This window comes from Mus musculus, chromosome 17, assembly GCF_000001635.26.
Source record: "Mus musculus strain C57BL/6J chromosome 17, GRCm38.p6 C57BL/6J".
In the NCBI taxonomy this organism is placed as follows: Eukaryota; Metazoa; Chordata; class Mammalia; order Rodentia; family Muridae; genus Mus; species Mus musculus.
In genome coordinates this window covers 89019294-89044985 of record NC_000083.6, presented here as the reverse complement: position 1 = coordinate 89044985, position 25692 = coordinate 89019294, and the positions used below count along the sequence as shown (strand labels likewise).

The 25692-nt window shown below is 40.7% G+C and overlaps 1 protein-coding gene across 1 annotated transcript in view; it reads left to right on the top strand.

The window, feature by feature from the left end:
• Fshr (follicle stimulating hormone receptor) overlaps positions 1-25692 on the top strand; it is a 215724-nt gene that overhangs the window by 155690 nt on the left and 34342 nt on the right. The gene's annotated exons all lie outside the window — the stretch shown is intronic.

Genomic DNA, 25692 nt, shown 5'->3' with positions numbered 1-25692 from the left:
ATTATTGCTTTTTCATTGAGGATGGGCAGGAGTGACCAAAGCAAAGGTGGGAAGACAGTTGGAAGTGAGTTTAGTTTTGTTTAATAAGCAAAGTCCACTAATGTAACAGCATTTCATTTTCATTTTCAAATGAAGGATGTCTTTCACATTTACAGGGTTGTCACACAAACTGTCTACATCTCAATCATAATTTAGGTTTAATGAGATGCAATCAAACTTTCAGCCATTTTTTTCATCTTGTAACCTTGACTTCAAAGGTACTGTTTGTCTCACTTGTTTTGCATAGAAGTAGTTTTCTCAGACAGTTCTCAGTTCTTTGTTTTGTACATTTTAGTCAATAACTGTCATGGTATTTTATCAGCAGAGAGATTTCTAATGCTGAACTCCATCCTATGGCCTGTCCCCATCAGCAAAACAGTTTCCTACATTCAAATGACTTACTTTAGCTGAGGGCTTGACAGCTATTTGAACTTTATGATGAGATCTTACAAAATAGCAGAAAAGAATGTAGACCCTGGAGTTAAACTTTCTGAGTCCATTCACTACCTTTTGTTAGAGGCAAGGACCCCATAGCTTGTTTCTTTGTCAAAAGAATGGAAATAATAATGCATGTAAGTTGCTAACATAATAATGCTGCCTAGAGCCTTAAAGTAATAACCATCTATCACTTTTTACCTGTGTCAGTTGTTCAGCCAAATAGATCTGTTGACCAGGACTGGCTTTGTCTGACATCAGCTAAACATACTCATGAATCTCTAGCAAGTCTGCAAGTCATCTGGGGCAGGGTATTGTCAAAGGTACCAGTTGGAATGACTCAGCTCTCCTCCGAATAATGATCATCTCCACCATGCTTGGGTAGGCTTATGTACACTGAGATCCCAGAGTTCCAAGAGAGACATTTGAAGTACAAGGTTTTCAGCATATACCCTGAATAGTATACCATCTCTTCTGGTGCACTTTGTTAGACACAGAAATTCACAGAACCCATCTGAATTCAAGAGGTAAAGAAATAGGTGTCAGCTCTTGACATTAGAAGCTATAGTCATGATATAGAGCTGTAAAGCAGTAAGAAAAATGAGCCTGAGGAAGGACACCTTTGCAGTCAATCCAAGTATATAAAAAGTTTTCACTGTGCCTTTTGTCATGGGGCAAGGACCCCAATGACAAAAATCAGAGTCTAAATCTGAGAGTCTTTATCAGGCCATCTGGTGACTGGCTGAAGAGAAACAGTTCTCAAAGAGTAGCCCTGAATGATTTCTGCTGCTGGGAGCTTTTAAAGGCAAAAACTATATCCTTGTTGCCAGTTCCAGGGGAAAGGAAAAGAAGCAAAAAGTTTACCAAAAGCATAAACCAGCAGTTTACTCGGTCAATTTGACCTCAAGACAGAGATGGTCGATTTTCTAACTTTTCCATAGGAAGGAGTATGAGGGAGTTGGGGATCAGCTCTGTGTCAGATCTTAAATGAAGACATCAGGGACAAGGTGGAAAAACCTTGGCTCTATCACACATATCACTATAGATATTCAGTAAATATGAGCAGCTAATAATATCATTCTGTGGCCCTAAGTTTTGGTTCACATTAACTAGACTTAGTAAGTATAAGAGGATACTGAGCCACTGTGAAACTCAGCAATCTGAATGGGAACTAAAAACTAATATTCAGCAAATGAGAATCCATTGAGCCTCGTGTACCTTATCCCTGACAGGAATCCCAGGAATGATGTAGAGACAACAGAAGGTTGGTTTTCTCTAAGCCATGTTATAGGCAAGCCAGTTGCATGGACACATACCATATGCAGTTACATAGTTGTCCACTTTTGTCCTTCCTTCTTTCTTCCTACCTCCTACCTTTTAGAAGATACCTGAGAACATGGGGCCATAGACCCTTCTGTAGCAAAACAAAAGAATTCTGGGAAGTTAAACAGAGTTTCTGGGATAGATCCAGTGGCAAACTACCCCTAATCCACCCTCTACTGCAGAGGACAGACTCATGAGGAAAACTTTATGCACACATTTCATAGCCTGTCCAAAAACAACACAACACAGCAGATAAATGAAGACTAAGAGGAACCATTCTAAACTCTGAAACTAAGCACCCAGAATTTGACTCTGGGGCTGGGGATATAGCTCAGCAGTAGAGTGCTTGTCTATCACGTGTAAGGTCTAAGATCAAACCTAAGTACCACAAAAACAAAGCTAGAGTTGGACTAGTATTGACCCATACATTGTGGCTATCACCATTCATTCTTCATTATGGGGACCCTCAACAAAGGAGGAACTTGTAGGATGCAGATATGGAATTCACTGTACAAGAGAAGCGGCCAGGGGACCATCAGTAGAATAGGAAAAACAAACAAACAAACAAACAAAAAAACCAAAGCTCAACCTTTGACCTCAGAGGAGATAACACCTGTGTCATTTGTCATCAAGCCCAGTTTCTTCTTCATGACCTTTGTCACTTTGCCATGACCTTTCCTCTTGAGTCGTTATCAGGGGAAGACTGGCTTCATGAACACAAAACCTGGAAATTTGCTCAAATCCCTATGCTCAATTGGGTTCTATATTGATCCTATCTGTTTCCTGTTACTGTTGACAGATCACAGTAGCTAGTTCCAGTCACATTGTGTTTAGGAAGATTATTCATCAGTATATTTTAAACCTGCTTTCCAAGAAACAAGATATCTAGTAAGGAATTTGGAAAGATTGCATTATTGTTAAAAAATCTGCCTTGCAAAAACAAAAAAACAAAAAAAACAAAAAAAACATAAAACATATCAAAATATTATTATCTTGATCAGTTCATACTACTACAACAGAATACTATAAGCTGGGTAGTTTAAATCATAAGTCAATATTTCTCAATTGCCTAGAGGTTAGAAATCTAACATCAGGTGATCAGTGGTCTATTCTTTGAAAGGGTCCTCTTTCTGATTCTTTCTATTGGGAGAAGAGGAAATATTCCATTTCTACACATGATTTTGTAATATCACACTCTGCTGTAGGGTTTTTACATAAATTTGGGGGAAACATCCATTGCATAGTAGTGACATTCTATACCATATAGAATCTTCTTACATATGGAGTCCTATGACTCTTCCCATAGGAACTTAAAATAGGAATTGTGTATATTAATTAAGCCTTTCGGCTCCTAGCAAAACTAAACCTTCCCCAGATATGCATATCACTTCAGCATGCAGTTCACACATGATACTGCCTGGAAAGTTAAACAACTTTGCCCTCCAATAGCACTTCAACCAGCAATACATTTGACCATGGTTGCTCTTTTGAAATATTTTCCAGGCCACTAAGACAGATACACAGTGGGATCTCATCTAGAAGGTTCTTTCGGGGAAACAATTTCCAGTTAAGCTTCTATTCTGCACTAATCCAATCTGACAACCATACTAAAATACACAAGATGGAGCCACTTAAAAGTTTATTTCAATTATGGAGGCTAGGAAAAAAATCAAGACAATGGAAAATTATGCCACTCTCTCAGATCTCATCCTGGCTTGTAGATAGCCTCATCTTCTCATCCTCAGATGGCAAAGAGGGTGTGAATATTAAAAAAAAAAAAAGCAAGAATGGGTAAGAGTAAGCCCCTGATGTTGCTTCTTATAAAGACTAACTCAATAAGGTGAGGACCCCAGTCTTATCACTTCACCAAAGCCGAATTGAATCCAAATATTTTCTCTCCACCCATAGTTATAAGGAGGACAAGGACTTGAAGTGATGAGCAGGAAGGGACCGAGCTTAGTCCCTCATATACCTCCTTGCATGCTTATTCGTGTTATAGCCACAGCAATAAATCTGCTTTGTGATCTAGCAGCCAAGTCATGAAAGAGACAATTTCAGACATTCTTTGGGATGATAGAAACGTGCTTCCAGACAAAGAAAAGCATAGAATGGACAAGGACTCAGTAGTGATGCATAGGGTTGAGCTACTGTCTGTTTGGTTTTTATGTTGATGTCATTTTGGTTTTTGCTTTCCTAAGCCAGGATAAATATTTAGCATCAATTCAGCCAAAAGCAGGAAATTACCAAGGAGCAGGGATGAGATGTCATTTGACTCGAGCATCCTAATTGCTGCACACACACACTTAGACATGTTGTTCTGAAGTTCTCCGTACTGATTCCATTTCATGCTGTTTATTTGATAGCACAGAATTCAGGACAAATAGAAATCAGCACTCTTCATCAATGCCTTCACGTTTCACAGAGGAACCAGAAGTGGTTAAGAAAGAAAGCTTATAAATAAAGAAAATCTCTTTAATCAGAAGAATATGCTCCAAAGAATTCATCTGAATGGATTTTTTAAGTCAATATTTTATTTGCAGGCAGTATTTCTTTTTTTAATGATTTGCCTTCCTGGAGCTGACCTTTTATGTATGAAAGATTATCTATTGATCTGTAAATAAGGTTTCTACAATATTCTCTTCCATTTGCATCTTGTCAATGTAATTCCCAGGCAGCTGGGTGGTAGTCTTTGCTACTCAATAAACTACAATTCCATTTAGTAAGCATGTCACACTGCTGTGTCCCCTGTCCCCAAGCCACCACAGACAACCATCTTCCACTCAGATGTAAGGCCTTAGACTTCTTCTAAATACCTTATGGTGGCTGCCAGTTTTCTTACAGACAAGCAGTTTTCTTACAGACAGCAGTTTTCTTACAGACAAGCCCCTCAGCAGTCGAGGCTGTTTTATCCCTTTCCCTGGTTCTTACCGGATTATGCATTGTTCCTAGAAATGGATCACTCTGGTCCTTTTGGTCCTCAGCCATGCAATCCTGTCTGCAGTGGCTGGTATATATATCAAAGAGAGTAATGTTGGGAGAAGGCTGACAGAGAAAGCATAGAGTAGACAGTCCTATGTATGATCTCTGAGATATCTATAAGTCACTCTTCAAGGAAAAAAAACTATACTCATGACATAACAATATCTGTAGAGCTTATCATGTATGAGAGGATTGATCCAGTGCTCTAAGCCAGAAAAGTCATGGAATAACACACTGGAGTGAGGTAATCACATGATTTAGAAAGACAGAAGAGGAAGGAGTGAAAGAAATATCCTGTGTGGAAAAAAAAGGAGAAAGTAAATATGTGCAATATGAAAGGCTCACAAATAAGGAGAAACTGAGCCCCAGGAGAAAGGAGACCACATACAGTCAAGCGGTGTCAAGTTCTCGTACATGTGGCTAAGTAAAATTGGAGGCAATCCTGAGACAGGAAAGTCTAGCCCTAATAGAGTAGGAAACAATAAGTTCTTCAAGCCTAGTGAGCAGTAGATTGGTGGTGGTGGTGATTGGATTGTAGAATACCCTATAGCAAGCTATACTCAAAGGAGACCTGCTAATGACACGTTGCCTTAAGCCAGAGGTAGAGGGATGGTGACAACGGTTGAAAGACAATGAAAATCACAGGTCACATGGTCCATGCAATTGAAATTATTTTGGTCCACACCATTACCCTGATTCATCCCCTGTGTACCTCACACACAACCATGGTACAAAAGATACTCATCAAGAATCTAGTCATCTTACATGGCACGGTGATTATTAAGATGAAATTATTAGCTGTCTTCTGGGATATCAGCATTGCATTTCAGGATGCTGCCATAACTACTAAGACGCTTGGGCACAATGAAGACTACAGAATTACTTATTTTATCAGTAACCAACCTTCCAAATGTGACTTTGCTTCACATTGTCAAGTCCAAGATAACACAGCTCTTCGAGGTAATATTTCCATCTGAGCATGACTGCTCGCTCCCAAAGGCAAGAACCTCTTATGGTTGTAATTTTGGCAATATTTTTATACTGTTAACCTTTCCTCCCTATGCAGAAAGCTTTCTTCTGTAAGAACCTAAGTCTTTTCCATCAGACAAGAAAGTAGCTGATCTAACCATTCCTAGTAACACACTCAGGTTTTATATTCTTCTTTCCAGAGTAATTAGCATTTTTCCTATGTTTGTGTCTATTTATTATATGTGTCTAGGGTAGATGTGTGAGTGTAAATATATGTTTAAGTGTCTGAATGCACATGTGGAAGCTAGAGGTCAATACCTAGTTCCTTCCTTGATGTTCTCCAATTTTTTTAAAGGCAGAGTCTCTAATCCAGAGCTCACTAGTAGCCTGTGATCTCTGAGCTTCAACTATTTGTCTACACACACATACACAGAGAGAGAGAGAGAGAGAGAGAGAGAGAGAGAGAGAGAGAGACAGAGACAGAGACAGAGACAGAGACAGAGAGACAGAGAGAGACAGAGAGACAGAGAGACTCCTGCAGACCTGCAGATTCTCTGTAATATAATTTGCTCAGGATAGCTCTTATAAGTGAGGTGTGTCCCACTCTCATTAATTTTGAAATAATACTGGCCTCCATTTCCTCACTAAAACTCATATATGAGAATAGTTCACAAAAGGATGCAGGGGAGTGGAGCTTAGCTCAGTTTCTTCCTCATTCCTAGTGCCATCTTCCTTCACCCCATCCCTAGACAGTGGTGTATTAACCCTCCCAAATTTCTTCATCTGAAAAACAAAATTAGCAAATGTACTTCAGAGAGATGGTCAGGGGGAAAAAATACCTCTAACTCCCCTAAGATCTCTTTCAGCCATCAAGTACTTGATTGCTTACCTGTAAGTTTCACATATATGAGGTTCTCAATGTTACTCTTGTCCTGAATGCAAAAGAGCAAGATCTGTCTGTGAGACAAGGACAGATCTGTCTGTAGTACATGATAGAGCCCTGCATTTCCACATACAAATATAAAGCTTGCTTTCCCTGGGCTTTAACTGTTGAAGACTTGGGGATGCACTAAGAAACTCGAGCCAGCTAAAGCTCAGCTCCTGTGCTAACGTACAACCATAGGATGCAGTCCTGCTATTATGGATCCCTGCAAATAAGCAAAACCACCTCATCACAGCCTGAGAGGCACTGGCTATGGGAACAGGTGTACAGAAGCAGACAGCATCCAGCAGCCATTGGAGGTAGCCTGATATATCCCATCTCAGGCTCAAGAAACAGCTTGGGCAGTAGAATACGGAAAGGCAGTAGCAAAGCCCACACTTGAGGACCTATACACTTTTGCTTCTAATTCCAGCTCGGGCTGTGTCCACATAGATACCTTTAGACTTGCAGTTATTTCTGGGAGAGGACACATAGTAGGGCCACCATCTCCATAAGATTTGCCCAGAGGATGAATAGGCAGCAAAAGTAGACAGGACATGGTACAGAGTTACTCACACTCTTTCACTTGCTCCCACTCTCCTTGCCTGCCTGCCTTTCTCCTTTCCTTTTTAACAGGATGGGAAACAAGTTTTCATTAGCATAAGGAGAGAAATCCCCAGAACATTGCAGCACGGATGGGAAGGATAGAAGGACAGAAGGAGGAAATGGTGAAGGTCATTTTGCTCTTAGAGCCACCTAGTTGTAATGTAAGCTTGCTGGCTGTGTCACTAGTTTCCCCTCTCATTTCCCACTTGCTGTGGGAAAGCTACATTTTCTCTTTACTTCTACACACTCACTCATGTCATCTATATTAACATCTATAGCATGTTAATATAGATGACATGAGTTAATATAGGCTGTAAGCTCCTAGAACAGATGTATTTTAGCCAAGTTCCACAAGCCCTGACTCTGCCTGGAAAGAGTGATATCCTCTGTGAGAATTTGACTGTATAGAGAAAGTATCCTTGGGCTCAGCAGACAGCAGAATCACCTGGCTCATGACTGAAGAGCAATGAATAGGCAGGCAATGCCTGCCTTGGGTTATACATAGACCCTAGCTAGAGCACATGCCATGTCCCAGTCCTCTCTGAGTCTGCGAAGGGCCAAAATCAGCACACAGTAGGCCCTTAATGAGAATGTGGACCTGGCATGGAAGCTGAGAGAAGCAGCGGCTGTTTTCAGAGTGAGAGCAGCAATGTAAGAAATGCTCTGAAGAGCAATCTTCTCCTCTTCAGCAGACACTGAGTAAATGTTTCACTGTGGTTTAATCACACACTCACCCACGGTAATCAACCCACAGATAGTGCCTATTTCCGGAGGCAATGAACTCTTCCCTCATCTAGTTGGGTATGGGGATGTGGGTAGAGAACAGAACGTTGGTGGGCCTGTGAGAGGAGCATCTTGGCAACCTTCTCATAAGGTTCATTCATCACTATCTCCCTGGCAAGAACCAAACCACACAGATCCACTCACTAGATTCGGGAAATGTGTTATCCCCAACAGAAGAGTCCAGGGACCAGGTTACAGCCCTGGCCTTACTTATGAGAACATTAAGCCCCCTGGATCTCATCAGGAAATGAAGAGAAGGGGTTCAGTGATTAATGTGCTTGCAACACAAGCAAGAGAACCAGTCTTGGGATCTCCAGAACCTACATGTGGTCATTCCATTCCTATGGCTGAGATAAAAGTACCTTATAGGAAGAGGTTTACCACAACTCACGCTTCCAGTTACAGCCCATGATAGTAGAGAAGTCAAGACTGAAACTTCTGAAACAGCTTCTCACATCACATCCAGTCAAGAGAAGAAATAAAAGGATGCATGCGTGCTCACTTGTTTGCTTGTATTCGGCTTGATGTATCCAGTGTTATGCAGTTCCGGACTCCAGGCCTGGGGAATGGTGCTGCCAAACACTGAGCTGAGACTTTCCACATCAATTGCATCAATTATAGCAACCACCAGGGACATGCTACAGAGGCCAAATCAATACAGACAAGCCCTCATTAAAATTCACTTTCCAGATGATTCCAAGTGGTGTCAAATTGCCAATTAAAGCTAACCATCATACCATGTGAATAGCAGGAAGGCACAGTGACTCAGTGAGAGTTTCAGCCTTATAAAGTGGAGACAAGCCATCCCCAGAGCAAGCTGGCTGACAAAACTTGCCATATCCTAAAACTGTAGGTCTGGCTAAGAGACACCCCACCTCAGTGGAATAAGGTGGGAAACGACTGAGTAAGATTCTGGGAGGCAGAGGGAGGCGAATTTCTTGAGTTCGAGGCCAGCCTGGTCTAAAGAATAAGTTCTAGGGCAGCCAGGGCTACACAGAGAAACACTGTCTCAGGAAAAAAAAAAAGATTCCCCACATCAACTCCAGTATTCTGCACATGCAAGTGTTCATGAGCACACATGTGTGCTCATCTGCCTGAACTCACAAACACATAAGCAGATAGACTGAACACACATGCACATAAAAAGGAGAAGATAGAAAACTGAAAAGAACTGTCACTGTGCCACCTCCAGTCACTGTCACGAAGGGAAGGTGGTACATGAAGGTCAGCGCTGTGAGGTTAAAGGGCAATGGTCACCAGTGTGGGATACAGAAATCAAGACTTCACAAAGCCCTTTCACCTTGCACTCATTTGCTTACAAAAGCACTATATGATATTTCATGACATATCTGTCTCACAGTTAAAACAGGAGGTTCTGAGACAGTGATTAAACTGAACAAAGCAAAACTACTTGGGGCAGGATGCCCAGGGAAATTCGTATTAAACATATATCAGGTGGCAGATTCTGAAGTGGGTATTTTTTTTGACACAGTTTGTCTTGCTCTTGGTTCTCAAAAAGCAGTAAGAAGTCTTTTGAAACTCAAGAGACTATATGAGGGATAGAATGAAGAACAAAAGCCACCAACACATGGCTCTCACCCAGTCCATTCTCCAATCAGAGATGTGTACTGTTGATAGAGAGAGCCCATGTAAACCTCTCCAGTGTTCAGAGCACAATGACACCTCAATTATCTAATTATCATTTGAAATTTGTGATCTATCACCCAAGCAAAGTTGAATTGTACCTAAGAAATAGCTTTCTAAATAATTTATCTCAGAAATGAGTTGTGGGAAAGGGTTGCAAACTGTTTAAAATATTAACATTGTTGTAGCTCCCAAATGTGATATAAAAGTAACTGCTTGCCTCAAATTGGTAGTTTGATTGAAGTTACTCTTATGTCAGCATTGAAGAAAGTCTCCAAAGGTGGATGCTTGGCAACAGCATTAGCTGTGTATCTAATCAGAATGGTCTTTAGGTTTTGAGAGTCCCTATGTAGACAAGAAAGTGTGCTGAGAAGAATATAATTAAGAGGGTACAAACTGAAAGCCTGGCTTTAGATAACATGTCTTCCACTTTCTAGCAGACAAATCACCATGAAGCCCCTAAGCTGTTTTCTTATCTGCAAAATGTGGCTGATAATAGAAACTTCTTCACTGAGTGAGGTAACCCAATCATAAAAGAACATACATGGTATGCACTCACTGATAAGTGGACATTAGCCCAGAAGTTTGGAATACCCAAGATGCAATTCACAGACCACATGAAGCTCAAGAAGAAGGAAGACCACAGTGTGGATACTTCTGTCCTTCTTAGAAGGGGAATAAAAATACCCATAGGAGGAGATACAGAGACAAAGTGTGGAGCAGAAACTTAAGGAAAGGCCATCTAGTGACTGTTTCACCTGGGTATCCATCCCTTCCAGAGTTACCAAACCCAGACACTATTGTGTATTCCAACAAGAGCTTGCTGAGAGGAGCCTGATATAGCTGTCTCCTGAGAGACTTTGCCAGTGCCTGACAAATACAGAAGTGGATGCTCACAGCCATCCGTTGGACTGAGCACAGAGTCTCCAAGGGAGGAGCTAGAGAAGGACTCAAGGAGTTGAAGGGGTTTGCAGTCCCATAGGAGGAACAACAATGTGAGCCAACCAGTAACCCCAGAGCTCCCAGAGACTAAACCACCAACCAAAGAGTACACATGGAGGGACTCAAAGCTCCAGCCAAATATGTAGCAGAGGATTGCCTTGTGGGACATCAATGAGAGAAGTGGCCCTTGGTCCTGTGAAGACTTGATGTCCCAGCAAAGGGGAATTCCAAGACAGGGAAGCAGAAGTGGGTGGGTTAGTGAGCAGGGAGGTGGGGTGGGTATGGGATAGAGGAGTTTTCAGAGGGGAAGTGAGGAAAGGGGATAAAAATTTGAAATGTAAATGAAGAAAATATCTAATAATAAAAACAAATAGTACATTCTTCACAGGCCTGTATGTCTGCATCAATGACTTTAAGGAATGTGAGACATTTGCCCTTGGGCATGGCACAGGCTAAGATAAAAGTCATGTTCTAACAATTATTCCTGGTTCAAACTTAGAACTTGACCTGTGCATTGCTAAGTCTTGATGCTCTTAACTATAAAAATAGGAATTCTAAAGTAGTTATGTTACAGGTGCTACAAAAATAACAAGATACTAGGAAGCAAGAGTGGGTGGGTTGGGGAGCAGGGCAGGGGGAGGGTATAGGGGACTTTCGGGATAGGATTTGAAATATACCGCCAGCACTGGGTCACCTTGGGTGCGGAGTCGGCAGACACCCTCCAAGGTCCCTAGAGGACTCTCTACAGGATCTTAGGACCACCGATGAATGGAATACAACTTCTGTTCTATTCCAAATCACGCAGGACCTGACACAGCATTAGGGAAGCAGAAAACCCAGCCTGACCAGGGTCACAAGTCCCTTCCGGTCGGCTCCAGCACAGGTCACCTTGAGCACTGAGTTGACGGACACACACCCCCAAGGTTCCTAGAGGACTCTCCACGCGATCTTAAGACCACCAGTGAGTGGAACACAATTTTTGTTCCATTCCAATCAAGCGAGACCTGAGACAGCATTAGGGAAGCAGAAAACCTGGCCTGACCAGGATCACAAGTCCCTTCCAGACAGCACCAGCACCAGGTCACCTGGGCGAGGAGTTGGAGGACACCCCCCAGGTCCCTAGAGGAGAGCTTCTGAGGCAGACCCAGTTTTGGGCTCCAGGCATCCAGGCACCTTCCCTGCAATATGACAGGTGTCCTCCCCACCTGGGAGGGTTTTGCCAGAGCACCTGGGGAAGCCATCTTGGTTCTTGGATCCCTCCAAGACTAGTCTGCCTGTGCAGGTGAGAGTGTGGATTACAGAAGCTAACAGCTGATAGGACAGGCCCTGTTTCAGGCCTTCATCTTCTGCCAGGAGGCAGGTCCGAACACCAGATATCTGTGCACCTTCCCTGAAAGAGGAGAGCTTGCCTGCAGAGAGTGCTCAGACCACTGAAACTCAGGAGAGAGCTGGTCTCCAAGGTCTTCTGATAGAGGCTAACAGAATCATGGGAGGAAAAAGCTCTAACCAGAGACAACTGTAACAACTAACTCCAGAGATTACCAGATGGCAAAAGGCAAACTTAAGAGTCTTACTACCAGAAACCAAGACCACTCACCATCATCAGAACGCAGCACTCCCACCTCACCCAGTCCTGGACACCCTAATATACCTGAAAACCTAGATCCAGATTTAAAAGAATATCTCATGGTGATAGTAGAGGACATCAAGAAGAACTTTAATAACTCACTTAAAGAAATACAGGAGAACACTGCTAAAGAGTTACAAGTCCTTAAAGAAAAACAGGAAAACACAACCAAACAGGTAGAAGTCCTTAAAGAAAAACAGGAAAGCACATCCAAACAGGTGATAGAAATAAACAAAACCATACTAGACCTAAAAAGGGAAGTAGACACAATAAAGAAAACCCAAAGTGAGGCAACGCTGGAGATAGAAACCCTAGGAAAGAAATCGGGAACCATAGATGCCAGCATTAGCAACAGAATACAAGAGATGGAAAAGAGAATCTGAGGTGCAGAAGATTCCACAGAGAACATCAGCACAACAATCAAAGAAAATGCAAAATGCAAAAAGACCCTAACTCAAAACATCCAGGAAATCCAGGACACAATGAGAAGACCAAACCTACGGATAATAGGAGTAGACAAGAATGATGATTTTCAACTTAAAGGGCCAGCAAATATCTTCAACAAAATTATAGAAGAAAACTTCCCAAACCTAAAGAAAGAATGCCCATGAACATACACAAAGCCTACAGAACTCCAAATAGACTGGACCAGAAAAGAAATTCCTCCCGACACATAATAATCAGAACAACAAATATACTAAATAAAGATAGAATATTAAAAGCATTAAGGGGAAAAAGTCAAGTAACTTATAAAGACAGGCTTATCAGAATTACACCAGATTTTTCACCAGAGACTATGAAACACAGAAGATCCTGGAGAGATATTATACAGGCACTTAGAGAATATAAATGCCAGCCCAGGCTACTATACCCAGCCAAACTTTCAATTACCATAGATGGAGAAACCAAAGTATTCCATGACAAAACCAAATTCACATATTATCTTTCCACGAATCCAGCCCTTCAGAGGATAATAACAGGGAAAAAAAAACCAATACAAGGACAGAAACCACGCCCTAGAAAAAGCAAGAAAGTAATCCTACAACAAACTTAAAAGAAGACAGCCACAAGAGCAGAATAACAAATCTAACAACAAAACTAATAGGAAGCAGCAATTACTTTTCCTTAATATCTCTTAATATCAATGGACTCAATTCCCCAATAAAAAGACTTAGACTAACAGACTGGCTACACAAATAGGACCCAACATTTTCTGCTTACAGAAAACCCATCTCAGGGAAAAAGAAAGACACTACCTCAGAATGAAAGGCTGGAAAACAATTTTCCAAGCAAATGGTCTGAGGAAAGCTGGAGTAGCCATTCTAATATCGAATAAAATCGACTTCCAACCCAAAGTCATCAAAAAAGACAAGGAGGGACACTTCATACTCATCAAAGGTAAAATCCTCCAAGAGGAACTCTCAATTCTGAATATCTATGCTCCAAATGCAAGGGCAGCCACATTCATTAAAGAGATTTTAGTAAAGCTCAAAGCACACATTGCACCTCACACAATAATAGTGGGAGACTTCAACACAACACTTTCATCAATGGGCAGATCCTGGGAACAGAAACTAAACAGGGACACAGTGAAACTTACAGAAGCTATGGAACAAATGGACTTAACAGATATCTACAGAACATTTTATCCTAAAACAAAAGGATATACCTTCTTCTCAGCAAATCATGGTGCCTTCTCCAAAATTGACCATATAATTGGTCACAAAACAGGACTTAACAGATACAAAAATATTGAAATTGTCCCATGAATCCTATCAGATCACCATGGACTAAGGCTGATCTTCAATAACAACATAAATAATAGAAAGCCATAATTCATGTGAAAACTGAACAACACTCTTCTCAATGATACCTTGGTCAAGGAAGGAATAAAGAAAGAAATTAAAGACTTTATAGAGATTAATGAAAATGAAGCAATGACATACCCAAACTTATGGGACACAATGAAATCATTTCTAAGAGGAAAACTCATAGCTCTGAGTGCCTCCAAAAAGAAACTAGAGAGAGCACACACTAGCAGTTTGACAACACACCTAAAAGCTCTAGAACAAAAGGAAGAAAATTGCCCCAAGAGGAGTAGATGGCAGGAAATAATCAAACTCAGGGGCGAAATCAACCAAGTGGAAACAAGAAGAACTATTCAAAGAATCAACCAAACGAGGAGCTGGTTCTTTGAGAAAAATCAACAAGATAGATAAACCCTTAGCCAGACTCACTAGAGGGCACAGGGACAGCATCCTAATGAACAAAATCAGAAATGAAAAGGGAGGCATAACAACAGATCCTGAAGAAATTCAAAACACTATCAGATCCTTCTACAAAAGGCTATACTCAACAGAACTGGAAAACCTGGATGAAATGGACAAATTTCTGGACAGATACCAGGTACCAAAGTTAAATCAGGATCAGGTTAATGATCTAAACAGTCCTATATCCCCTAAATAAATAGAAGCAGGCATTAATAGTCTCCCAAACAAAAAAAAAAGCCCAGAACCAGATGGGTTTAGTGTAGAGTTCTATCAGACCTTCAGAGAAGATATGATTCCAGTTCTTCACAAACTATTTCACAAAATAGAAGCAGAAGGTACTCTACCCAATTCATTCTGTGAAGCCACAATTACTCTGATACCTAAACCACAGAAAGACCCAAAAAGATAGAGAACTTCAGACCAATTTCCCTTATGAATATCAAGGCAAAAATCCTCAATAAAATTCTTGCTAACTGAATCCAAGAACACATCAAAACAATCATCCATCCTGACCAAGTAGGTTTCATTCCAGGGATGCAGGGATGGTTTAATATATGGAAAACCATCAACATAATCCAATATATAAGCAAACTGAAAAACAAAAACCACATGACCATCTCGTTCAATGCGGTGAAAGCATTTGTCAAAATCCAACACCTATTTATGATCAAAGTCTTGGAAAGATCAAGAATTCAAGGCCCATACCTAAACATGATAAAAACAATCTACAGCAAAACAGTAGCCAACATCGAAGTAAATGGTGAGAAGATGGAAGCATTCCCACTAAAATCAGGGAGTAGAAAAGGCTGCCCAATTTCTCCCTACCTATTCAACATAGTACTTAAAGTCCTAGCCAGAGGAATTCGACAACAAAAGGAGATCAACGGAATAAAAATTGGAGAAGAAGAAGTCAAAATATCACTTTTTGCAGATGATATGAAAGTATATGTAAGTGACCCTAAAAATTCCACCAGAGAACTCCTAAACCTGATAAACAGCTTCAGTGAAGTACCTGGATATAAAATTAACTCAAACAAGTCAATGGCCTTTCTCTACACAAAGGACAAACAGGCTAAGAAAGAAATTAGGGAAACAACACCCTTCTCAATAGTCACAAATAATATAAAATATCTTGGCGTGACTCTACCTAAGGAAGTGAAAGATCTGCATGATAAGAACTTCAAGTCTCTGAAGAAAGAAATTAAAGAAGATCTCAGAAGATGGAAAGACCTCCCATGCTCTTGGATTGGCAGGATCAATGTAGTAAAAATGGCTATCTTGCCAAGAGCAATTTATAGATTCAATGCAATCCCCATCAAAATTCCAATTCAATTCTTCAATGAATTAGAAAGGGCAATCTGCGAATTCATCTGGAATAACAAAAAACCTAGGATAGCAAAAACTCTTCTCAAGGAAAAAAGAACCTCTGGTGGAATCACCATGCCTGACCTAAAGCTGTACTACAGAGCAATTGTGATAAACACTGCATGGTACTTGTATAGCAACAGACAAGTAGACCAATGGAATAGAATTGAAGACCCAGAAATGAACCCACACACCTATGGTCACTTGATCTTTGACAAGGGAGCTAAAACCATCCAGTGGAAAAAAAGACAGCATTTTCAACAAATGGTGCTGGCACAACTAGAGGTTAACATGTAGAAGAATGAGAATTGATCCATTCGTATCTCCTTGTACTCAGGTCAAATCTAAGTGGATCAAGGAACTCCACATAAAACCAGAGACACTGAAACTTATAGAGGAGAAAGTGTGGAAAAGCCCCGAAGATATGGCCACAGGGGGAAAATTCCTGAATAGAACAGCAATGGCTTGTGCTGTAAGATCAAGAATTGACAAATGGGACCTCATAAAATTGTAAAGCTTCTGTAAGGCAAAAGACACCACACCGTCAATAAGACAGAAAGACCACCAACACATTGGGAAAGGATCTTTACCTATCCTAAATCAGATAGGGGACTAATATCCAATATATATAAAAAACTCAAGAAGGTGGACTCCAGAAAATCAAATAACCCCATTAAAAAAAATGGTACTCAGAGCTGAACAAAGAATTCTCACCTGAGGAATACCGAATGGCAGAGAAGCACCTGAAAAAATGTTCAACATCCTTAATCATCAGGGAAATGCAAATCAAAACAACCGTGAGATTCCATCTCACACCAGTCAGAATGGCTATGATCAAAAACTCAGGTGACAGCAGATGCTGGCGAGGATGTGAGGAAAGAGGAACACTCCTCAATTGTTGGTGGGATTGCCAGCTTGTACAACCACTCTGGAAATCAGTCTGGCGGTTCCTCAGAAAATTGGACATAGTACTACCGGAGGATCCCGCAATACCTCTCCTGGGCATATATCCAGAAGATGTCCCAACCGGTAAGAAGGACACATGCTCCACTATGTTCATAGCAGCCTTATTTATAATATCCAGAAGCTGGAAAGAACCCAGATGCCCCTCAACCGAGGAATGGATACAGAAAATGTGGTACATTTACACAATGGAGTACTACTCAGCTATTAAAAAGAATGAATTTATGAAATTCCTAGGCAAATGGATGGATCTGGAGGGCATCATCCTGAGTGAGGTAACCCAAACACAAAAAAACTCACATGATATGTACACACTGATAAGTGGATATTAGCCCAGAAACTTAGAATACCCAAGATATAAGACACAATTTGCGAAACACAGGAAACTCAAGAAGAACAAAGACCAAAGTGTGAACACTTTGCCCCTTCTTAGAATTGGGAACAAAACACTCATGGAAGGAGTTACAGAGACAAAGTTTGGAGCTGAGATGAAAGGATGGACCATCTAGAGACTTCCATATCCAGGGTTCCATCCCATAATCAGCTTCCAAACACTGACACCATTGCATATACTAGCAAGATTTTGCTGAAAGGACCCAAATATGCCGGGGCCTAGCAAACACATAAGTGGATGCTCGCAGTGGGCTATTGAATGGATCACAGGGCCCCCAATGGAGGAGCTAGAAAAAGTACCCAAGGAGCTGAAGGGGTCTGCAACCCTATAGGTGGAACAACAATATGAACTAACCAGTACCCCCCAGAGCTCGTGTCTCTAGCTGCATATGTATCAGAAGATGGTCTAGTAGGCCATCAGTGGAAAGAGAGGCCCATTGGTCATGCAAACTTTATACGCCTCAGTAAAGGGGAACACCAGGGCCAAGAAGTGGGAGTGGGTGGGGAGGGGAGTGAGGGGGGACGGTATGGGGGACTTTTGGGATAGCACTGGAAATATAAATGAAGAAAATACCTAATAAACAATGTAAATGAAGAAAATATCTAATAATAAAAAATAACAAGATATTATAACTTCTAGGTGTTCTTCTTCAAGGGCCTGCTCAGGATGGTGACTTGTATATCCAGATTCTAGGATTTTACTCCCCCACTCCCAGTAGTAGCATCTTGGCCAATACCACTACATACAGCTTCGTACATAACCCCAAGTCTCTATAGTGTGTAAAATTTGCCACGTGGTCTTCTTGTATTCTCCTTTTCATCCTAAATAGAACCACCAGCCATGATAACTGTCAAGAAGGAGAAATTCAAAACAACTGCTTTCAGAAGTCCTTCTGAAAAGAATTATCACAAATCCCATTCTTCTCTCAATTCTCATTGCCAGTGTATATGACAGATGCTTCCAGAAACCAAGAATATAGCATCCCTTGTGTTAGAGAAGATCTGACGCTCATCTCTGATTGCTCCAAGATCTGTCCTATCCATGATGATACCCTGCAGCATGTTCTACAGAGTGAGCATGTGACATCAACAGCAAGAGCTGCAGGGAGCCCATCACCAGCTTCATATTATTATTATTATTATTATTATTATTATTATTATTATTATTATTATTGCATGGTAACTAGGCCCATTTGTCAGGGATTTCTTCTCACGAGAACTAGCTCGGTTCTCCATAATTTATTTTATTTTTTACCTAGATTAAAACTGTCACAGATAGGTTGCTGAGGTAGGAGTGGGACTCCTTACCCCTGGCTCTGATAGTCTCCACAGCTGCAGATGAGTTTGCAGAGGTTACTGTCTTATGTGTCCTTGTCACAGTCTAGAGGAGCCACTATACATACACTGTCTGCACATGCTGGTTTCCACCCGAACCTGAGAGTCTGCCCTCTCACAAATGCAATTCTACTTTTCTGTACTATCAAGTTCTAATTTACATCACAGTCAAGGAAGAAACAAATTAACTGTTGCATTCTTTGCATTAAGAGAGATTTATCAGCTGTGCCCTCATAGTTATGGTATATTTAGCAACTGACCTGTACTTAAAGAAATTAGTATAGATATATGCCTTACTTTCTGCTATGGCCTCCAGAGTTGAGCAAGGCACACACAGCTCAACAAAAGGAAGGGGGTCTAAGGTTTAGAGAAAGAGTGATAGCACATGTTTTTCTTGTCATAGACACTTCTAGTGAACAATAAGGGCTCTAAGATCCCTGCAGGAAGAATAGCTCGGTCCTGTTAACACAGAATCTCCTGGTTTTATTACCACTTTCACTTTTTAAACAAAGCAGTTTTGTCCTCCAATGTTTCTAAAATGGAAGCCATCTTAGAGATCATATTTCCTGCCCTTGCACTAGGATAGCCTTCCATGTGTGAGTGCTTTGCCAGGGCTAGGAAACCCAGACCTGAACAACACAATCTTTTCTTCAATCAGCTCTCATAATAATTCTCAGTCACTGCTCCAATTATAGATATACAAGATTAGCTTGGATTCAGAAAGACCTGGTCCAACCTCCAGTTCAGCTTCTCCTTTGAGAAAGTTCCTGGACCTTTCTCAGTCTGTCTTCTAAGGTAGTAGGAAGGAATAAATAAAATAATCAATGGTAAGTGCTTGGTGTGGTACCTGACTTATAGGAAGTGTTCAATAAATGTTGACCATTATTGTTATGATCTATACCTCCTTTCCAGAACATCACAGCACAAATCTATCGCCATTTCCACTTGGCTACTTTTCAGAATCACAGGTTGCTCTTTCCAAATTAATGCCCCACACCTAACCCCCATTATAAAATATGTTCCAAAATAGACTGATTTTTAATATGGTAGATTTCCATGAAATTACAGTCTCGTGTGCTTTAGAAATAGATACAAATCTAGTGAGGATTGAAATAACGACAAATAATTAATCAATTTCTACACTTTTATCTTCCCTAATATAGTGCTCTACACGCAAGAAAGGTGTTTGGTTTGGTTGGTTTTGACTCACTGTCTATAATCCTGCTGAGAAAGCAGTATCATGGAATACGATTTGTCATTTTTCTGATATTTACTTTAATAATATGGCTGATCATAGGATACTGGATTTAAATGGCTGTCATAAACAAAAATAAACTATTAAAAGTAAATTCAGTAGAAGAACTCTGGAATTACAGCTCTTGAGTTATCATACTCAGTATTCTATCTTATAACTCTTTTATACAATTTTTTTTCAAAATTCAGCCAGTAAATTTTCTTCCCTAAGGTCAACCAGGTATTCTGTTAAACTACCTGGGAGATGTTTCATTTTTAAGTTTATAATGAAAGCATTCAAAATTCCATGAAAAAAAACTTAAGTTGCCTAGAAAAGGTACATTTTCTTATTTTTAAAATATGTAATATGAGACTTTTCACTTATAGTGGCATATCTCTTTTTCAGTGGTCAAATAAACATTTACGTATATAAATACATGGTTTTCTCTCCCCAATAGCTCTCTATGTATCATAGACTTTTTTCAAATGTTGTTGCATTCATCATTAGTAAAATATATTTTGCCAAGGAAAGACTAAATGAAAAAAGTATCTAATTTGAAACTATCTGCTTTATAATTTTGTTTCCAGTAACCACTTGTCACTAGGGAAAACGTTATACTTGAGTCATTTGGCACTTAAAATGAGTTAAGTCACATAACTCATTTTTAATTTTGTCAATTCTATAGTATTGTTTGATATGTTTTTAGATACTTTCTATGGGAATGATAAAACACCGACCAAAATAACCTCGGGCCAAATAGGCTTGTTTGATTTACACTCCCACATCACACTCCATTCTTGAGGGAATTCAGGGCAGGGACTGACTGGGAACATAGAAGGAGATCCTGAAGCAGAGATCATGGAGAAGGATTGCTTACTGGCTTGCTTTCTGGGCTCCTGCTCAGCCTGCTTGCTTTTATATCCCAGAACCACCAACCCAGGAGTGGCACTAGCCACAGTGGCCTGGGCCTACCCACATCAGTCATTACTGAAGTAAAAGCCCTACAGACATACCCACAGGTCAATCTGATGGAGGCAATTTCTCAATTGAGAGTCAGTCTTCTCTGGTAATTATAGTTTATGTCAAATTGACAAAAAATAACTAGCACACATGTCAAAAATCTAAGTTGATAATATGATACTGATTTTTTTTTCAATTTTTTATTAGATATTTTCTTCATTTACATTTCAAGCACTATCCCAAAAGTCCCCTATACCCTCCCCTCATCCTGCTCCCCTACCCACACACTCCCACTTCTTGGCCCTGGTGTTGCCCTGTACCGGGGCATATAAAGTTTGCAAGACCAAGGGGCCTCTCTTCCTAATGATGGCCAACTAGGCCATCTTCTGCTACATATGCAGCTAGAGACACGAGGTCTGGGGGTACTGGTTAGTTCATATTGTTGGTCCACCTATAGGGTTGCAGACTCCTTCAGCTCCTTGGGTACTTTCTCTAGCTCCTCCATTGGGGGCCCTGTGATCCATCCAATAGATAACTATGAGTATTCACTTCTGTATTTGCCAGGCACTGGCATAGCCTCACACGAGACAGCTATATCAGGTTCCTTTCAGCAAAATCTTGCTGGCATGTGCAACAGTGTCTGTATTTGGTGGCTGATTATGGGGTGGGTCCTCAGGTGGGGTAATCTCTGGGTGGTACATCCTTTCGTCTTAGCTCCAAACTTTGTCTCTGTTAACTCCTTCCATGGGTATTTTATTCCCTATTCTAAGGAGGAATGAAGTATCCACATGTTGGTCTTCCTCTTGATTTTCTTGTGTTTTGCAAATTGTATCTTGCAAACCTCTCTAAGGCAAAAGACACTGTCGATAAGACAAAAAGGGCACAAACAGATTGGGAAAGGATTTTTACCAATCTTAAATTTCATAGGGGACTAATATCCAACATATATGAAGAGCTCAAGAAGCTAAACTCCAGAAATTCAAATAACCCTATTAAAAAATGGGGTACAAAGCTAAACGAAGAATTCTTAACTGAGGAATACAAAGGGCTTAGAAGCACTTGAAAAAAATGTTCAACATCCTCAATCATCAGGGAAATGCAAATCAAAACAACCCTGAGATTCCACCTCACACCAGTAAGAAAGGCTAAGATCAAAAATTCAGGTGACAGCAGATGCTGGTGAGAATGTGGAGAAAGAGGAACACTCCTCCAGTGCTGATGGTATTGCAAGCTGGTACAACCACTCTGGAAATCAGTCTGGCGGTTCCTCAGAAAATTGGACATATTTCTACCAGAACATCCAGCAATACCTCTCCTGGGCATATACCCAGAAGATGTTCCAACTAGTAATAAGGACACATGCTCCACTATGTTCATTGCAGCCTTATTTATAATAGCCAGAAGCTGGAAAGAACCCAGATGTCCCTCAACAGAGCAATGGATACAGAAAAATGTGGTACATTTACACAATGGAGTTCTACTCAGCTATTAAAAACAATGAATTTATGAAATTCTTGGGCAAATAGATGTATCTGGAGGATATCATCCTGAGTGAGGTAACCCAATCATAAAATAACTCACATGATACTTACTCACTGATAAGTGGATATTAGCCCAGAAACTTAGAATACCCAAGATACTGATTTTTCAAAAGCTAAGATTCAGAGTCTATAGAGAATCTGGCAGGTAGGAGGACAATTGAGGGAGGTATATCAGAAGGAAGCAGAAGATAGTAGAAAGAGAGGAAAGGAGGAATTTGGGAAACTGTGGAGTGGCCAGCTACATGGATGACACAGAGGTCAGAGGCAAAGCATGTTATCACCCCTGAGAGAGTTAGGAAAGTGCAAGACAGGAATGAGAGAAATGAGAGTCTTAGTGTGACAACTGGAATGACAGGTGAGCACCTCACCACAGGAAAGACAGTGCTAGCGAACAGGTGAAGCTTAGTTACAAAGCTAATAAGTAAGCTTGCCCTAGGTAAAGAAAGGAAATCAGCTAGCTCTTAAGTCTAAACCAAGACATCTACCCAGATCCTCTGGGGCCCGTCAGTTCCTTTGAGACAATGCTACATGCCCTTATCCAAACCAGAAGCTCACTTCTGAGCTTCTACTGAGGTACTGGGTCAGACAGCATCTAGCCACATAGGGCTAAACTCTTGGAAGTGTTGCCCTTGGACTAATGAAATCCCTTGTGTTTACTGCAGATCCTTGTTTCCATGAAGATTAATGTATGAGTTGAATATGGAATTTAGATGGTCCCTGTTTTGAAGGTAAAAAATGGGATGGCAGGAAATGAGACTCTGGCTATCTCCTACAATTTTTTTTATGCATAGTCATTTTCCTGAGAGAAAGTAGGATTCTGCAAAGTCAACCCATTGGTTGGACATCCTCATAGCTAGGGTCACTATCCTTGAGTCTAGGGTCCTATTTATTATATTAAGCATCTTATAGGTTTTTCCATCTAACACTAAGATTCTGTGATACTGAACCCAGACAAATCTTTTTACAGTAATTCAGAAAGCATACATCAAAATCATTCATCAAATTGATTTCTGATATACAAACTTCCCAGCTAATAAAGATTTGCAGTTAAAACAAAACTCAGTATCAGCAGGCTCCATCATTAATGGCTTCTTTTTGGATATACTTGGTCCTTTTTTGCATATTATACATCTGCTAGCTCACTCACTTGTTAACGTTTATTTCCAAGTCCAAATTAGTAATTGTAAAACAGTTGGTAGCATCCCCTCCCTCCCTAAGTCAAATTCCCTAAAGCACTGGATGGAACGTTCTATCCATAGCCTGAACGCCATCCATTCCTCATGTCCTAAGCTGGCAGAGAGCTGATTTACATAGTCTCAGAGTTGCTCATTCTATACCAAGTCAGATTGGGAATAGACTATAAAGAAATGTATGACAGTTGGCATAGTGAAATCAAGAATGTCTTATATTTCTGGACATTCTATACCAGGTTTGGTGGACTGAGTATTTTTCCCCATTGTAGCTTTTCAGTTACCCCACTGGCTTGGCCTGCTTTGTACTATGAAGTCTTGAGATGAACAGACCATGAAGCCTCAGTTCTTCTCCTTCTACTATACACAACAGGCTTCCTATATTTTCTTCTCCTTCTACTATACACAACAGGCTTCCTATATTTTCTTCTCCTTCTACTATACACAACAGGCTTCCTATATTTTTTCCATCAAACCTACACTACTCTATGAACTGTCAAGAGTTCTGAAGATATAGCCTCCCCCTTCCTTTTTATACCTTCTTCTGCTTCCCACCCCACATGTGCCCTCCCTTTAACTCTTGTCCCAACTGTACACACTACAGTACAGAGCTCGGACCTCTAGTTGTTTGTCCTTCCTGGGTTAGTCCTCACTGAGCTCACTATGCTTTCCTTTCCCCAGCCCTTTGAACTGTTGAGATGTTAATGAGCAATAGCACATAGTTTAGCACTATTCCATTCCTTGAATGGTCTACCTGTGTGAATTGTAATTCGCTCCACTTTCAAATTCCCTAAAGCCAAGACATTGTCTCTGGCTTACTCTCTGGGATATAATGAAGCTACTGAGAGGATGATACTTACACTAGTACAGGATGAATAGACTCCATAAACTTAAGGGAAAGGAAAAAAAAACAGGAATCCATGAGTGCTATTACAGACAAATGAAAGTGTCCATGATGCAATGCTGTGGATTGGTTCTAATGCTATTTGTGTTAACTAGGCTCCCAAAACGACACGGGAACCTGCATGCCAGCCTGTAAAACACTGAGGGTCCCTGCCCTCATCTGGCTTTGGTTGTTGAATAAAGTTGCCTGTGGCCAATGGCTGAGCAGGTAGACAGAGGCAGGACTTTAGATTTCTCCAGCAAGAGAACCATGGGAAGAAGGAGGATTTAGAATCATGTCAGGGAAGCAGGAGGGTCAGGCAGGACAGCTGCACAAGACAGAGTAACAATCATGTAAGTGCTGGGGAAGAGCTGCCCTAAGGGGACCCTTCCTGATTGGGGCTGGGGTAGCAGAGATAGAATATAGATTTTAGTAAGTAATAAGTCAGGAGTATTGGAGGGGAGGCATTAACAACGTGGAAGGTTGGGAGTGGCCCAGTCATTGAGCTGCTTAGAGCATATTAAAAATAAGGTTTTGTGTGTGTGTGTGTGTGTGTGTGTGTGTTTCATTCAAGAATCCACAACACAGGAGCAGGATTGAGAAGTGTATGCACCCACCAGGAAGTTTAGAGCAGATTGATTTACTATGCAACAATGCAACGGATTTAGAGTTCCAGGATGATCTTTTTATGAAAGGCAAGTGTATCGGCCTGCAGCTGTAGAAGTGAGTATGACTTCCATCAAATGCAGAACCCTACTAAGTTTACTCTGAAAGGAGAGACAATTTTATTATTGCATCCTAAAGAGTTAGGGCAAATGAGGTAGAAAGGCATTAACACCAGCTCAGGAAGTGAAACTGGCTATGGGAGTGGGGAACTCCAAGCCAGTTACTTTCCATTGAAAGACTCATTTGCAGACCTTAAATTTGTTGACATTTCATTCTCAGGGCTTTAACTGTTCCAGAAGATAAAGCACAGTTGAGTGAATCAAAATAATTTTGCAACGATCATTTGACCAAGTCAAACCCAATAGAGACACAGAGCTCCTAGGTGATTACCCAATTCCAGACTCTTTCAGATGTAAATTTATTGATCAAAGCAGGAAAGATGAATTGAAAACTAAGTGTTCATCAGAACTCCATTTCTGGCCTTGGCTTGGGGTTATAGAGAATCTTAGCTACAGAGTTATAACCAATACTCCATCCAGCTGGATGGCCACTAGATCTTTTTAAGTATCTTTAAGACAACACTATTGGAATTGTTTTAGCCATTTTCCCTGTGTATTTTCTTT